We start from the raw sequence: 16,944 nt of genomic DNA on the forward strand, positions 1-16,944 counted from the left end.
GAAATCAACACTTTTTCCTAACCAAAATCAGGCACAGTCGTTGATCTAATAATTTGAAGAAATCAACACTTTTTCCTAACCGAAATCAGGCACAGTCGTTGATCTAATAATTTGAGAAAATCAACACTTTTAACCGAAATCAGCCCACAGCCGTTGATCTACTCATTTGAGAAATTCTTCAGGTTTTTATTTAACTACTCCAATTCTAAGCGTATACTTATTATTTCCATTTAATTATTAAAACTCCACTGATTCCAGCATTCGGCCCATGGGTTAGCCACCACTGGAATCGGTAGAACCAGACAATTACTCACCCACCCATAATTGAATGCCTTTCTTAACTTTTGCTTTCGAATACAGATACACACACACTCCTCTTTAATATATAAAATAATCCATTGACAAACAGTTATTGGTTACAGATGTCATAACTCAAAATTTCATTTCCATCCAGTCCCTTGTTTCTCAAAAAACAGTATCACTTTGGACTCTCTGTTGAGACCAGCTAGTCAACGAGATCCAGTAACAAATTACAATAATCATTTCGTCCATCATACATATCTTCCACGACATACGCATGGGTGTCCTAGGCACCGCGAGCCCGTGCATTGCGTGGTCAGAACCCTCTAGGATCCTCCTTAGGTATCCTGGCACTTCACTCAGGGGGACCGATTCGTCGGCTCTCGTCCATCGTACCAGAAGCACACCATTTTTCAACCATACTGAGGCTGGTCAAGAGGCTTTGCCATGTGAGCTATCCTTTGAACACTCTACGCCAGTTGGTGCAACCAAACTTCCCTTAGAAAAACATATACCAAATGCTCCCTCCAGCATTCTGGCGTAAGACAGTCCTTTAAGAAAACAGGGTTTCTATGCAAGTTTTCAGTTTGATTTTCTTTTGAATACAAGGAGTATTTCTTGAATCAGTATCCCCATAACTTCTTAATCGATTCTGAATTTCATACCAGAATTTCTCGAATTCTATAACCTTGATCCACAGATCAATTCTTGAGGTGTCTCAAACTTAGTTTCATATTTGGCGGGAGTTTTGAGTGTATTTTTCTAAACTGGTCACACCTTCTTTTCTCGAAACTGACGAAAGAGTTTGGTCTTGGTCATAGTTTGATTCAAGGTTCAAGTCGGATAAGATTTTTTCTGAACCATCTTTCTCGAAAAGGTTTGATAATTCAGTTACTATTATACTGAATTTCTTTCTTTGAATATTCACTTAGCCGATTTCTAAATTAGTTTACGAATTCCAATGAGGAATAAATTAATCATTTATCTGACTATTTCGATCTCGATAGATTTCTTGAATTTTCTTTTTTAATCCGTGTAAATATAAAACGATAGAAATTTCTCTCTTAGAGTATTTAATTATTCATTTATCAAATACTCATAGAATTTAAGAGAACTCTAATTTTGATATAAAAATTCTTTATGCATCTATTTATGCATAAAATCAACTTCAATGGGAATAACACTTTTATTAAAAAAATCCTTTTATGCATAAAATCAAATTTAATAGGAATAACACTTTTAAAATAAAAAGAATTTCTTTATGCATCTATTTATGCATTCAATGAGGAACACTCTAGCCACATCTATTTATGCATTCAATGAGGAACACTCTAGCCACATCCACTGCAGTGTAGGTTTCTTTTACTGGAATTAGATGGGCAACTTTGGTTAGTCTGTCAACTACCACGAAGAAATTTGGCAACTTCAGAATGGAATTGGTTACCAAGGCAGTCTTCAGCTTATCAAAAGCACTCTCACACCCAGACCATTGAAATGGAGTATTCTTCTTGAGAAGATTAGTCAGGGGGGAAGCTATGAGAGCATACTTAGGTATAAAAATTCTATACCAACCAGTTAATCCCAAGAATCCCCTGACTTCTTTCATTGTCTTTGGTTCAGCCCAATCTATGACTGCTTGGACTTTTGCGAAATCTGGAGAAACTTTGGATACCAAAAAGCCCAAGTATTCAACATGGTCGACAGAGAAAGTACATTTGCTCTTTTTTGCAAAGAGTTGGTGCTTCCTTAGAATCTCAAGAACTTTACGGATGTGAGCTTCATGGTCAGCTGCGTTCTTTGGTCAAAATATCATCAAAGAAAACAAGAACAAAATCTGACCTCTTTTCTCTTCCTGCACTTCTGCTATCGTAACTGCTCTGGCTGCTGCAAATTGGGGTGGAACTTTTTCTCTTTGGTTACCTCAGTTCTAGGAGGGAGTTCTAAGATTACTCTGAACAGAGGCAGATGGTTGAAATGGAGTCCTCCTGGGATTACCCTGATTTTGGTGAGACGGACCCTAATTTGGACAGATATGAAGGGGCTGGTCTTTGCACTCTAGGTCCTTGACTTCCCTGTCCATTTGACATGGCAGAGTCGGGGAGTATTTAAGCTGGTGATGACCGAAACCCTGACATCCAAAACACCTGTTCTCAAAGATCATGGCTAGCGAGATATTCTGATTGAGTCTCTATTGTTGATTGGTACTGATGTTAATACTTTGCCCTCTAGAGAACCACATATGTTGACGTCGCTCTACTGGATCAGGAAAGTATAGATCCTCAAAGTGACGAGCGAGTCTCACTCTGCTTTCTCAGGTTGTAGTGGAGTTGATGAGATTTTCGAAGGCAAAGGCGATCATATCCTGACACTGGGAGAGTCCAGGAATGTTAGACAGATTTGGGGTATCCGTCTAAAAATCCAGTTCAATTTATGAGTTTTCAATTTATGAAGTTCATTTACAAATATAATCTTTACAAGTGAAAACATTAGTTCCCAGATTTACTTTAAAATTTCAGGCAATTTTTACTGCTATTTCGTAAGTTTACAACAGTGCTCTGATACTAGCTGCGAGACCCCACTCGCCCCTCCGCGCACTGGATTTTTGGTTGCTAGTAGCGGAAGTAGCTTCCTCTTGTGCGGGGCAAGGTTTCCCACTCGGGGCCTCGCCCCCTCGAATGTCTGGACGTCCGGACGCGAGACTAAACTGGTGGTCATTCTGAAACCGAAACAACCGGGAAAATTTTCCTTGCTCGAAAAACGGGGACGATTCCACCTTTTTGATTTTTTTAACGAATTTTCTAAAACGAGGTCAAGAGACTAAACTATCCTTCACTTGATTAAGCCAGATAGAAGGAAAACCATCACTGACTTAATTTGAAGAAATCAATGCTTTTTCCTAACCGAAATCACGCACAGCCGTTGATCTAATCATTTGAGAAAATCAACGTTTTTTTCCTAAACCGAAATCAGGCACAGTCGTTGACCTACTCATTTGAGAAATTCTTCAGGTTTTTATTTAACTACTCCAATTCTAAGCGTATTCCTATTATTTCCATTTAATTATTAAAACTCCATTGATTTCACCCCATCCGGTGCCCATGGGTTAGCCGCCACCCACCAACCACCACTGGAATCGGTAGAACCAGACAATTACTCACCCACCCATAATTGAATGCCTTTGTCTAATTTCTTCCCCTATAATCAATCTCTTTTTTTGAATAATAAAAGATCTTGTTTCTACCTGTTTTAGCCTAGAGAGAAAAAATATTCTAGAGAGAGGTAATTCAATTTTTAGATATTTTTGGATGGAAAAATATCCCTTATTTTTAAAATAAATTTCCCCAAAATAGAAGTTTAAAAAGAAATTCCTAAGGTGCATCAGAAATAAATTATAATGTGCACAAAAGACCTTAGCCTAAGGGTCCACATTTTCTGAAAATTTTAGATTAAGGTTCTTATGGACCAATAAGATTAATCCAAATGTAGGGAGGAGATAAATTGAAGTATAAAAGAAAAACCCCCCAAAAATGAGTAAATTCTCACATAAGATGAAGAGTGGACTAAGGACCAAAGAAAACAATTAAAAAACTGAATTTTGACACCTCAAAATGGGGATCTCCCCTCATGAAGTAGGCACCTTTTTTCTCATCATTACCCCCAATTTTTATGCAATAAAATGAGATATTTCATCTCTCCTCTCTCCTATTTCAAAACTAGATCCAAAAAGTAAGCTAAACTGACCCAAAAAATGTCAAAAATTGACCAAACTGATCTAGAAAATTCTAGAATCAGTTTGCTTGGATAGAGGCTCACTTTTTCCTATAAATAGAAGCCTCCCCCTTTGTAAAAGCTTAATGGTGTTTATGCATTGTTATTCTACTCCTGTCCTGAGCTATCTACATTGAATTTCTTAATAATTCAATTGTTTTTGGCCTAATCCTCTCCAAAGTGAATTGGTGGCCACTCTTGCTTCAAACAAGAGTAAAACCCTCAATCCCTCAAGCCAAAGGAGAGCTTACAAGCTTCATGTAAGCTAATTTTCTTGCTTATTTACGAATTTTAAAATCTATGATTTTCTTGATTTTTATGTTTTGTATTTGATTGAATTAAATTCAAATGCTATGCCTTGATGAAAAGGCCACCCCCTTCTCTTCTTTACATTCCAGCCTTTCTTAATCCTAGAAAGATTAACTAAGGGATTAAGTAAACTCTTCTTATTGTTTGCTCTCTTGAATTTAGAAAATTGTGTAGATTAGAGTTCTATAAATCTAATTTGGGTTAATTTAAGTTAAATAAAGATGATAAAAATGAGAAATGGTCAGCCATACAAAGGAGGTTATGGCAAAATTTTCCAGAATTTTGTGGAAAGAAAGTTTGTTTTTATGTTATTCCAAAAGAGTAATTCCCACCATTTTTGCATTTAAAAGAAATATTCTAATTACTCCATGTACATATTCACCTATAAATATGCATGGATATCACTCATATTAATTATTAAATTTGATTTCTATGCATAGAAAGATGCATAAAGGATTTTTTTTAATTACAAAAGAGTTATTCTTATTAAAATTGATTTTTATGCATAGAAAGATGCATAAAGAATTTTTTTTATTATAAAAGCGTTATTCTTATAAAAATTATTTTTTATGCATAAATAGATGCATAAAGAAATTCTTTTTATTTTAAAAGTGTTATTCCTATTAAATTTGATTTTATGCAAGATAAGTACTATGCGAATAGTGGCCATTTGAGCTATTGGGGCAAAGGTTTCAGTGACATCAAAACCTTCAACTTGTGAAGAACAAAATCATCCAAGTATTCTCTGAGAATGTCCTGCATTAGGCGATTGAATGTAGCTGGGAAATTTGTCAATCCAAATGGCATGACAGTAAATTCATAGTGCCCATAGTGAGTATTGATGGTGGCTGTCTTCGGGATATCTTGATCATTAATCCTGATCTGGTAATACCCTGATTTGAGATCTATCTTTGTGAAGACCTGGGCTCCATTTAGCCTCTGTCCAAAAGCTCATCCATTCTGGGGATAGGATACTTATTCTTAACTGTCAGTTGATTGAGACCTCTGTAATCCACACAGAGTCTTAACGTTCCATCCTTCTTTTTCTGAAAGAGAACTCGCACTCCCCATGGCGAAACATTGGGTCTTACAAACCCTTGTTCTAATAATAGCTACCTAAGCTGTTCCTTGAGTTCAATGGCTTCAAGGACTGGTATTTTGTACGTGCACTAGGCTTCGCTGAGCTCCGGGGGTCAATTCTATCTCATGATCTACTTCCCGAATTGGAGGCATCTCAGATAGCTCTGCTGGGAATATATTAATCATCATACTCACTTAACCATTTTGGTTCTTTAGTTTTTAACTTTGTGTCTACCGGATTCATTTTGACAACATAAATGAGCTGCTTCTTTCTAAGTCCTTTCAATAACCTAGAAGCTTTTACTAATTGCAGATCTGGGGATCCGAAAATTCCAATTACTTGAACTTTGTTCCCGTGAAGGTCACGGAAGGAAATGGTTCCATTGTGACAGTGAATGTCAGCTTGATTTTGTGGAGCCATTCCAAGGATTCCATCGAAAACTCCCAAAGGTAAGACTCTGAACTAGCAGTCAGTTACATTCCCATCTAGATTATACTGAATACGATCTGTCTCATGGTGGTGAGTGAAAAGAATCTTCCCACTGGCCAATTCAACTTGCATAGGTTTCCCTGATTTTTGTTCTAAGACTAGCTTACGCAAGCATCCCCTGGGGAAATAAATGAGTGAGTACTGCCTGAATCAAAAGCTTAAAAGGCTTACCCTTATACTCAGCTAGAGCATGGATGACAACGAATTGACGATTTGGCCCTTGGTTTTCAATTGCGGCATAAATCTGACCTCTTTCCTCTTCCAGTACTTCTGCTATTGTAAGTGCTTTGGTTGCAGATTGGGGTGGAACTCTTTCTCTTTGGTTACCCCAGTTCTGGGAGGGAGTTCTGAGATTACTCTGAACAAAGGCAGATGGTTGAAATGGAGTCCTCCTGGAATTGCCCTGATTTTGGCGAGACAGACAGATACGAAGGGGCTGGTCTCTACACTCTAGGTCCTTGACTTCCCTATCCTCTTGACATGGTAGGAGTCGGGTAGTCTTTAAGCTCGTGACCGAAACCCTGACATCCAAAACACCTGTTCTCACTTCTAAGCTCATCCCTCTGAATCCTTGAAAAAGGTGGGGCTCCTGAGAAAGTGTGCTGAGGGAAAAGTCTTCCTTCACTTTCGAATCTCCCAGCATCTTGATTCTGATTAGGGCTTTGCTGCCTCTTTGGGGGTGGAAAGTTTGAAGCACTTCTCCCGGTGTTTGGAACCTTACGCAAGCATCCGCGGGAAATAAATGAATGAGTACTGCCTGAAGCAATCAAAAGCTTAAAAGGCTTACCCTTATACTCAGCTGGAGCATGGATGACAGAGAATTGACAATTTGGCCCTTGGTTTTCAATTGTGGCATAAATTTGAGCTCTTTCCTCTTCCACTACTTCTGCTATCGTAACTGCTCTGGCTGCTCTGCAGATTGGGGTGGAACTCTTTCTCTTTGGTTACCCAGTTTTGGGAGGGAGTTCTGAGATTAGTCTGAACAGAGGGAGATGGTTGAGCTAGAGTCCTCCTACTAGGATTGCCCTGACTTTGGCAAAACGGTTGACTGATACAAAAGGGGCTGGTCTCTGCACTCTAGGTCCTTGACATCCCTGTCCTCTTAACATGGCAGGAGTCGGGCAGTCTTTAAGCTCGTGACCAAAACCCTGACATCCAAAACACCTGTTCTCACTTCTAAGCTCATCCCTCTGAATCCTTGAAAAAGGTGGGGCTCCCGAGAAAGTGTTCTGAGGGAAGGGTCTTCCTTCACTTCTGAATCTCCCAGTATTTGATTGTGATTAGGGCCTTGCTACCTCTTTGGGGGTGGAAAGTTTGAAGCACTTCCCGGGGTTTGGAAGCTTTTAAAGTTTGAGGGTGCAGGCTTCGGCGGGACCTTAACAATAAATGCTTTGGCAAAGTCCTTTACCATTCTGACAGAGCTTCTGCCATTGAGGCTGGTTTGGCATTTTTCACTAAAGTGTCCAATGGCTCGTTCATCCCTCCAATGAATCTGGCCATCAGCTGCTCTTCATCCAAAAGTGAAGAATATTTGAGGAGAAGGGCGAATGCCTGATGGTATTCTTCAATCTTCCGGCTATCCTACTTCAGTTCCAAGAACTCATTCATTTTGGTTTCCAGGAAGCCCGGAGGACAGAACCTCTTCTTGAGGTAAGCTTTAAGATCTGACCACATCTGGGTATTTCGATCGAGACGGTTTGTCTCGCAATGGTTCCTCCATGCGACCCTAGCCGTTTCCACAATTTTCAATCTGGTGAGAGCCATCTTGCTCCTCTCGTTATAATAACCGGTTACATCAAAATACTCTTCCATTGCCTCGATGATGCGACCCTGGCCGTTTCCACAATTTTCAATCTGGCAAGAGCCATCTTACTCCTCTCGTTTATAACCGGTTACATCAAAATACTCTTCCATTGCCTCGATCCATTTTTCCACTACTTCTCCTAACTGTTCCCCTTCACCCTTGTTGAAGGGACCAGGTTGGGATCGATGAAAGGCTTTACGAACATCCGGGTCTAACTCTTCATCATCGGTAAGAGGATCCGACTTCCTACCACGGGCCGCATGCCTCATGATTCTGACAAAACGATATTTTTGTCAACTTAACTTTGTCATTAGATTTATGAATATTTAATTTTTGAGATTTATTTCTTAAATAAATAAATATTCCATCATAATTCTTGAAAACAAGATTCACTCTGATAATTTTATTAACTAATATTCACAACCACGAAAAACAATCTAGAATGTTTTGCAAAACATCATTTATTATCAAAAGTTTTTGATATATACATAGAGCGTCTCGGCTCCAAAAGTCATCGCCCTCAATCGCGTATGCATAAAAAGGCGATACTGCGATGGAGACATGCTATGATATACACGATTCATCACTGATAATGGTGCTGTAATTCTTCTCCTAGGAATAAAGCGGCTAACGTCTAAAAATACGGCAAGAAATTCTAAAATTCATTCCTCTCTCTCCCCCAAAGAATGGTCATTCCTATGACCTATTCTCAATTCGAATGAAGCTTCTCATGAAGCATTTCTCTAATCTAAAAGTAATTTCTATGCTTGTCTAATTGGAGGCCAAAATAATGGCTTTTTAATACTTTTATGCTATTAAATTTATGGTAAAATTAAGAATCAATCCATAATTGGGGATAATGATCCAATTAGTGGTTATTCTAATCACATGAATAATACTAAACTTTATTCTTTCAAATTTATTGAGAATTACCAGTAATAGCAGCAGCGGAGCTATGGTAAAATTTCTGTAAAATTAACACATAAATCATTTTCATTCATAATATGAAAAGAGGACTTCCTACCGTATTCTAGGATTAATCATCCTAGATTAATTGAATGATTCTCATTATAATCATGAAAAATTAATTTTTATGTTTATGCATAAATAGTTAATTACAAAAAAGAGGAATTTCTAGTAATCCATTTTTATGTTAAAAGAGTAATCCCCATGACAATGGAAATCCATGTACTCCAATGAAGTAAGAGAAAAATTATGATGCTAAAATAATGCATATTTTATTTAAAAATTAAAGAAGGATTTTAGTTAAATTTATCTTTTTGCATAGATAAATTTTAAATGATGAAAGAGAAAAGTGTAATTCCTAGTGTAAAGGAATTAATGAAGATTTTTATTTAAATTTTGAGAGAAAATTTAGTTAGATTTATCTTTTTGTATAGATAAGATTAAAAAAGAGGAATTCCCACCATATTGGAATTCAAATGTTTAAATGAGAAAAGTGGATTTTTTAGCTTAATGGATATTTTTATGTAATTTTTAAGAAGAGTTTTAAGTAGATTTAATTATGCAGCCCAAGACAATCAAAAGCAGTATGTAGATAAAAAGAGATCTGAGAGAGAGTCCGAAGAATCAAATATGGTCTTCGTTCGAGTACGACCAAAAAGAAGTTCCTTATCCTTAGGGAAGTACAAGAATCTCTCTCCCAGATACTGTGGGAGCCATAAAGAAAGTGGGCCATCTAGCCTACAAACTTCTTCTACCTCCCCATGTCAAGGTACATAATGTATTCCATGTCAGTTTGCTTAAGAAATATGTACCTAGCCTGAGTCACGTGCTGGATGATGAACAATTGATCTCTCCGACTCAAGGCCAGATGGTACTCCAACCTGAGGAAATCCTTGACGTTCGGGAGAAGATTCTCATGAGCAGAGTCCTCAGAGAATTCTTAGTAAAGTGAAAGTTCTTTCCTCACTTTGCGAGATGAGGGAGAAAGAAGAAGAGTTGGCGAGGGATTACCCCCACTTTGCGAGATGAGGACATCTCACGTTTTTCAAGTGGGAGAGGATGTAAGATTCCTCCTCAACCTAAATAACAATTAAGCCTCTACTTCAATCCCTTGTAATCATTCTATGTTTCTGAATACAAGAAAATATAATTTTTCCTTGTTTGGCCTAGTGAGATTAAAAATTTCTAGAGAGTGGTAAATCAATATTGGGATATTTTTGGATAAATAAATTCTACAGATATCAAAAAAATGTTTCCCTAAAATAGAAAATCAAAATAGATTTTCCAAGATGCAATTGAAATTAATAAAATTTGATTTAGAAGACCTTAGCCTAAGGGTCAAGATTTTCGGAAAAAAAATTGATTATGACCAATAAGATTAATCCAAGTGTTGGAACAAGATAAATCCAAAGAATAAAAGAAAATACCCAAAAATGAGTAAATGCCTACATAAGATGAAGAGTTGACTGAGGTTTATTAGTTAAAAATTATGAAGTAAAAAAATGAGATATTTTGGAGTAATCATTCATTTTTGACACATGGGTAAGGAAAAGCGGGCCCTTCAAGGAGGCGCCTATTTCACATGTGTGAATGAGTTTTTAACTAAAAAATAATAGGATATTTTTATCTCTCCTCTCTCCTAAATCAAACCAAATAAAAAAGGGAGCCAAACTGGTCCAAAACTTGTCCAAATTCAACCAAACTGAAGCTGGAGAATTCTAGAACTCAGTTGGACTCAGTTAGTGGCCTCTCTCACCTATAAATAGACCCTCATTCCTTTGTATTCTCATCTATGAACTAAACTATGCTGGTATTACTCTAAGTTAAGCTTATTTTTTATTATCCTCTAAAAACCCTCTACAAATTGAAGAGATTGGAGCTTCTCTCTCTCTCTTCAATCTTCCTTGGAGACTCCAACAACATACCAAACCAATTGATTGGTTGGGGGCCTCTACTGTGATCAAAGAATCAAGTAATTTAGGAGGTAAAGTGTGGATTATTATCTTCTTTTTCTTAAATCTACAAATGTTTCTCTTCTCAACCCCTCTCAAGCTTGAGAAGCATTAATTTGAATGGCTTTTGAACACTATTGAAGTTTTTTAATGTATTGTAATGAAGAAATACATAAATTTCCATTTATGCTTAATTTATAATGGTTTTTAAGCATTTCTCTCTCTCCTCCAAAGAATGGTCATTCCTATGACCTATTCTCAATTCGAACGAAGCTTCTCATGAAGCATTTCTCGAATCTAAAAGTAATTTCTATGCTTGTCTAATTGGAGGCCAAAATAATTGCTTTTTAATACTTTTATGCTATTAAATTTATGGTAAAATTAAGAATCAATCCATAATTGGATAATGATCCAATTAGTGGTTATTCTAATCACATGAATAATACTAAACTTTATTCTTTCAAATTTATTGAGAATTACCAGTAATAGCAGTAGTGAAGCTATGGTAAAATTTCTGTTAAAAAAACACATAAATCATTTTCATTCATAATATGAAAAGAGGACTTCCTACCATATTCTAGGTTTAATCATCCTAGATTAATTGAATGAATCTCATTATAAACATGAAAAATTGATTTTTATGTTTATGCATAAATAGTTAATTATAAAAAAGAGAAATTTCTAGTAATCCATTTTTTATGTTAAAAGAGTAATCCCCATGACAATGGAAATCCATGTTCTCCAATGAAGTAAGAGAAAAATTGTGATGCTAAAATAATGCATATTTTATTTAAAAATTAAAGAAGAATTTTAGTTAAATTTATCTTTTTGCATAGATAAATTTTAAATGATGAAAGAGGAATTCCCACTATATTGGAATCCAAATATTTAAATGAGGAAAGTGTAATTCCTAGTGTAAAGGAATTAATGAAGATTTTAATTTAAATTTTGAGAGAAAATTTAGTTAAATTTATCAAGAGAAATTCCCACCATATTGGAATTCAAATGTTTAAAGGAGAAAAGTGGATTTTTTAGCTTAATGGAATTAATGGATATTTTTATGTAATTTTTATGAAGAATTTTAAGTAGATTTAATTTATGGTAAAAGAGAAATTTCCATGATAATTGGATTGCACTCATTGAAATGAGAAAAAGAAGGATTTCAAGTTTATTCAAATAAAAAGGCATTGATATTTTAGTTAAAAGAAGAATTTTTATGATTTGTAAGAAAAGATGGATTTGAATTAAATTTTAGTGTCAAAAGATGAATTTCCACCATAATTCTACCTAATGAATTAAGACTGAGAAATTATGTAGCATAAATAATATCTTTGGATATTTTAATTGGTAAAATCATTAAATTGATATTTACCCAAAATCTAGATGTTTAGTTGAAGGGAATCCTTGTAGAACTAAACCGAATGAATTTGGTTAGACTACATGAGGGACGGACAGTAAACCTAATTGTCCTTCTCTCGATCTGAATCAGACAAAAATTTCTTCACATACATCCGCATCCATCCTTTCACATACACATATCCACACCCATTCTCTATTCATTCTCATCTATCAAATTCATATCACATATCATCACATTTATCTACCTCTCATTCTCATTACTTCTATTCTCATCACATCCATTTATAGAATGTAAGAGAATTCTTATTTTTGATATAAATATTCTTTACACATCTATTTATGCATAAGAACAACTTCAATGGAAAATAACACTTTTATGCAAATTTGCTTATGCATAAATTCAATTTTAAGGAGAATAACACTTTTGAAATAAAAATAAATCTTTTATGCATCTTTCTATGCATAAATTCAATTTTAATGAGAATAACTCTTTTGAAATAAAGATAAATTTCTTTATGCATCTTTCTATGCATAAATTCAATTTTAATGAGAATAACTCTTTTGAAATAAAGAGGAATTCCCACTATCTTGGAATCCAAATATTTAAATGAGGAAAGTGTAATTCCTAGTGTAAAGGAATTAATGAAGATTTTAATTTAAATTTTGAGAGAAAATTTAGTTAAATTTATCAAGAGGAATTCCCACCATATTGGAATTCAAATGTTTAAAGGAGAAAAGTGGATTTTTTAGCTTAATGGAATTAATGGATATTTTTATGTAATTTTTATGAAGAATTTTAAGTAGATTTAATTTATGGTAAAAGAGAAATTTCCATGATAATTGGATTGCACTCATTGAAATGAGAAAAAGAAGGATTTCAAGTTTATTCAAATAAAAAGGCATTGATATTTTAGTTAAAAGAAGAATTTTTATGATTTGTAAGAAAAGATAGATTTGAATTAAATTTTAGTGTCAAAAGATGAATTTCCACCATAATTCTACCTAATGAATTAAGACTGAGAAATTATGTAGCATAAAGAATATCTTTGGATATTTTAATTGGTAAAATCATTAAATTGATATTTACCCAAAATCTAGATGTTTAGTTGAAGGGAATCCTTGTAGAACTAAGCCGAATGAATTTGGTTAGACTACATGAGGGACGGACAGTAAACCTAATTGTCCTTCTCTCGATCTGAATCAGACAAAAATTTCTTCACATACATCCGCATCCATCCTTTCACATACACATATCCACACCCATTCTCTATTCATTCTCATCTATCAAATTCATATCACATATCATCACATTTATCTACCTCTCATTCTCATTACTTCTATTCTCATCACATCCATTTATAGAATGTAAGAGGATTCTTATTTTTGATATAAATATTCTTTACACATCTATTTATGCATAAGAACAACTTCAATGGAAAATAACACTTTTATGCAAATTTGCTTATGCATAAATTCACTTTTATGCAAATTTGCTTATGCATAAATTCAATTTTAAGGAGAATAACACTTTTGAAATAAAAATAAATCTTTTATGCATCTTTCTATGCATAAATTCAATTTTAATGAGAATAACTCTTTTAAAATAAAGATAAATTTCTTTATGCATCTTTCTATGCATAAAATTAAAATTGATGAGAATAACTCTTTTGAAATAAAAATAAATTTCTTTATGCATCTTTCTATGCATAAAATCAAAATTTGATGAGAACAACTCTTTTGAAATAAAAATAAATTTCTTTATGCATCATTCTATGCATAAAATCAAAATTGATGAGAATACTCTTTTGAAATAAAAATAAATTTCTTTATGCATCATTCTATGCATAAAATCAAAATTTGATGAGAATAACTCTTTTGAAATAAAAATAAATTTCTTTATACATCTTTCTATGCATAAAATCAAAATTTGATGAGAATAACTCTTTTGAAATAAAAATAAATTTCTTTATGCATCTTTCTATGCATAAAATCAAAATTGATGAGAATAACTCTTTTGAAATAAAAATAAATTTTTTATGCATCTTTCTATGCATGAAATCAAAATTTGATGAAAGTAACGCTTTTATAATAAAAGAAAACTCTTTTATGCATAAATTCAATTTTAATGAAAGTAACACTTTTATAAAAAAATCTTTTATGCATCTATTTATGCATAAAAAAATAATTTTGATGAAAGTAACACTTTTATAATCGAAATATTCCCAATATGCATCTTTCTATGCATAGAAATTAATTTTAATGGAAATAACACTTTTATAATAAAAATATTTCTACTATGCATTTTTCTATGCCTAGAATGAAAATAACACTTTTAGAATACACAAACAGTGGGGATTACTCTTTTTGAATAATAAAAGATAAAACTTATTTCACAAAATTTAAGAAAATTTTACCATAACCTCCTTTGTATGGCTAGCCATTTTTTAATTTTTCCTATCTTAAGTTACTTTAAAATTATTCCCAAATGGTTTAAAGCATTCAAAACTAATCAAATTCCACTTTTAAAAGAGAAACAATATGAAAAGTTTAATTCTAACAATTAGATTACTTATTTAGGATTAAAAAAAGACTGAATTTGAGAAGAAGAGAGGGGGAAAGCCTTTCCAGCAAGGCATAGCATCATTTTACATTTTTAAAACAAAACAAAAGTTAGAAAACCATTAAAAGGAATAAGAAAAAGTAGGATTTCTAACTTATAGGAATTTCTAGGAGCTTTCCTTTGGCTTGATGGTTTGAGGGATCTACTCTTGTTTGCAACAAGAGTGGCCACCAATTCTTTAAAAGAGGGAATGATCAAAAACTAATGAATTATTAATAAATTCATAGTTTTTGGCTCTGGGGAGGAGTAGAGTAATAGTGCAAAAAAATCCTTAACCATTTACAAAGGGGGAGACTTCATTTATAGGAAAAAGTGAGCCTCTAACCAAGCAAACTGATTCTAGAATTTTCCAGATCAGTTTGGTCAATTTTTGACCATTTTTAGGTCAGTTTAGCTTACTTTTTGGATCTAGTTGAAGAAGGAGAGAGAAGAGATGAAAATATCTCATTATTTGTGAGTTTAAAACTCACCCACACATGTGAAATAGGCGCCTCCTTCATGAGGGGAATTCCCCCACACTGAGGTGTCAAAAATGCATCATTTCTCTAAGTATATCTTCTTTTTTTAACTAATATCCTTGTCCTTAGCCAACTCTTCATCTTATGTGAGTATTTACTCATTTTTGGGGGGATTTTCTTTATTTCTTCTATTTATCTCCTCCATACATTTGGATGAATCTGATTGGCCCCTCAGAACCTTAATTTAAAATTTTTTGAAAATCTGGACCCTTAAGGATAAGGCCTTTTGAACAGATTATAATTGATTTCTAATGCACCTTCTGAAAATCTTTTTGAACTTCTATTTTGGGGAAATTTATTTTAATAAGAAGAGATATTTTTCCATCCAAAAATATCTAAAATCTGAATAATCTCTCTCTAGAATATTTTCTCTCTCTAGGCCAAAACAGGATCTTTCTTTTATTTCAAAGAGGGGAATAATTATAAGATCAGAAGGGGAGGTTCTTACACCTGCACACCTCAAAAGCCGGAGGGAAGAATCTTACAATGGCCGACTGGGGAGCCCAAAACTTACTTCCTAGCTCTATATACATCTAGGCTCATTCTTATGAGACCGGCATTACACAAGTCGTAAGCTCGATCATCTCATATATCTTTTTTCATTAATAATAATGGATTACAAGAAGCGTAACCACACTTGAAAAATGATGTTAACCATTATGGTTAACATATCCCCCTCCCTAATTCAGATCCGTCTCTCGGAGCTAGCAAGAGGACTTAGCGGCGGTAGTAGATGGAGTAGGTGCAGATGAAGTCTTGCCATGACGTGGGATGTGGGGGTTTTCAATGGAAGACTTTGTAGCTCGTCCAAAAGGCAATCTCCATCATGTCTTCAAACGTTTGTAGGCACTAGGCATCCATTGGATGCGCTCATAGTAGCCGAAGAGCTCCTTCAAACTAGGGCCTTTGTTGAGGTTGAAGGTGAGGCCTTGGCTTTTTTCATGGTAGTGGGGCCAATCTTGGAATGCTTCCAAGAGGGTGATGATGAGATGAAAGAAGCGGATGGTGGCCACACTATTATGGGATTGGGCACCTGCTCACATCTGTCGATGAAGGCGTGGATTCTCTTGAGCATGGTGACCTCAGTGTAGAGGCTCTAGGATGTCAATCGAAGTTGTAGCAAAGTTTAGGGTTCTCTACTTGCTCTCAATGAAAAAGGTCCCATGCCCAGGCGGCGGATTGACAGATAGGTAGGATCAATCCGGAGTTGCCGTGGTGCACCTTGCAATATTGCTTCCGGATAAACGACTTGAGAAGAAAGGACCGTGTTCCAGGCCGGTTGGTCGCCCACCATGAGTTCGAACGTGATGGGCCGAGCAGTGGAGGGTGGTCGTTGGTAGCCACCACGTTGATGAGGGGGGTGCAGGCGCTTCTATGCATTGTGTTTGGCACGTCGAGGTAGGGCCACAAGACATGGATGTCCATACAGTCACTCACCCTGGTTATGGGTCCTCTTGGAGTTGTTGACCAAGCAGGATGTTAATTGCTTGCTCGAACTTCATGTGATCTAAGGGATCACACCAGTTAAGTGGGTTAAGGGGTGGATCCACCTACTCAGCCTCTGCAGTGGGGGTGGAGGGATTTTGCCTTCCTCCAGAGGTGTGGGGGAAGGGATGTCAAGGTGAGGTTGTGATTAGGAGGGAAGGGGCGTCGGTGGAGAGGGTACCGGGCGAGGGATGCGGTGAGGATTGGTGGGGGCATTGTCGATGTAGAGGGTATATCTTTGAGGTTTAGTGGAAGGCCTATGTGGAGATGTAGGGTGGGGGGTGAAGGAGGTG

The sequence above is a fragment of the Cibotium barometz genome, chromosome 59 (genome assembly GCF_041138505.1).
Source record: "Cibotium barometz isolate CiBa-2024 chromosome 59, ASM4113850v1, whole genome shotgun sequence".
Lineage (NCBI taxonomy): Eukaryota > Viridiplantae > Streptophyta > Polypodiopsida > Cyatheales > Cibotiaceae > Cibotium > Cibotium barometz.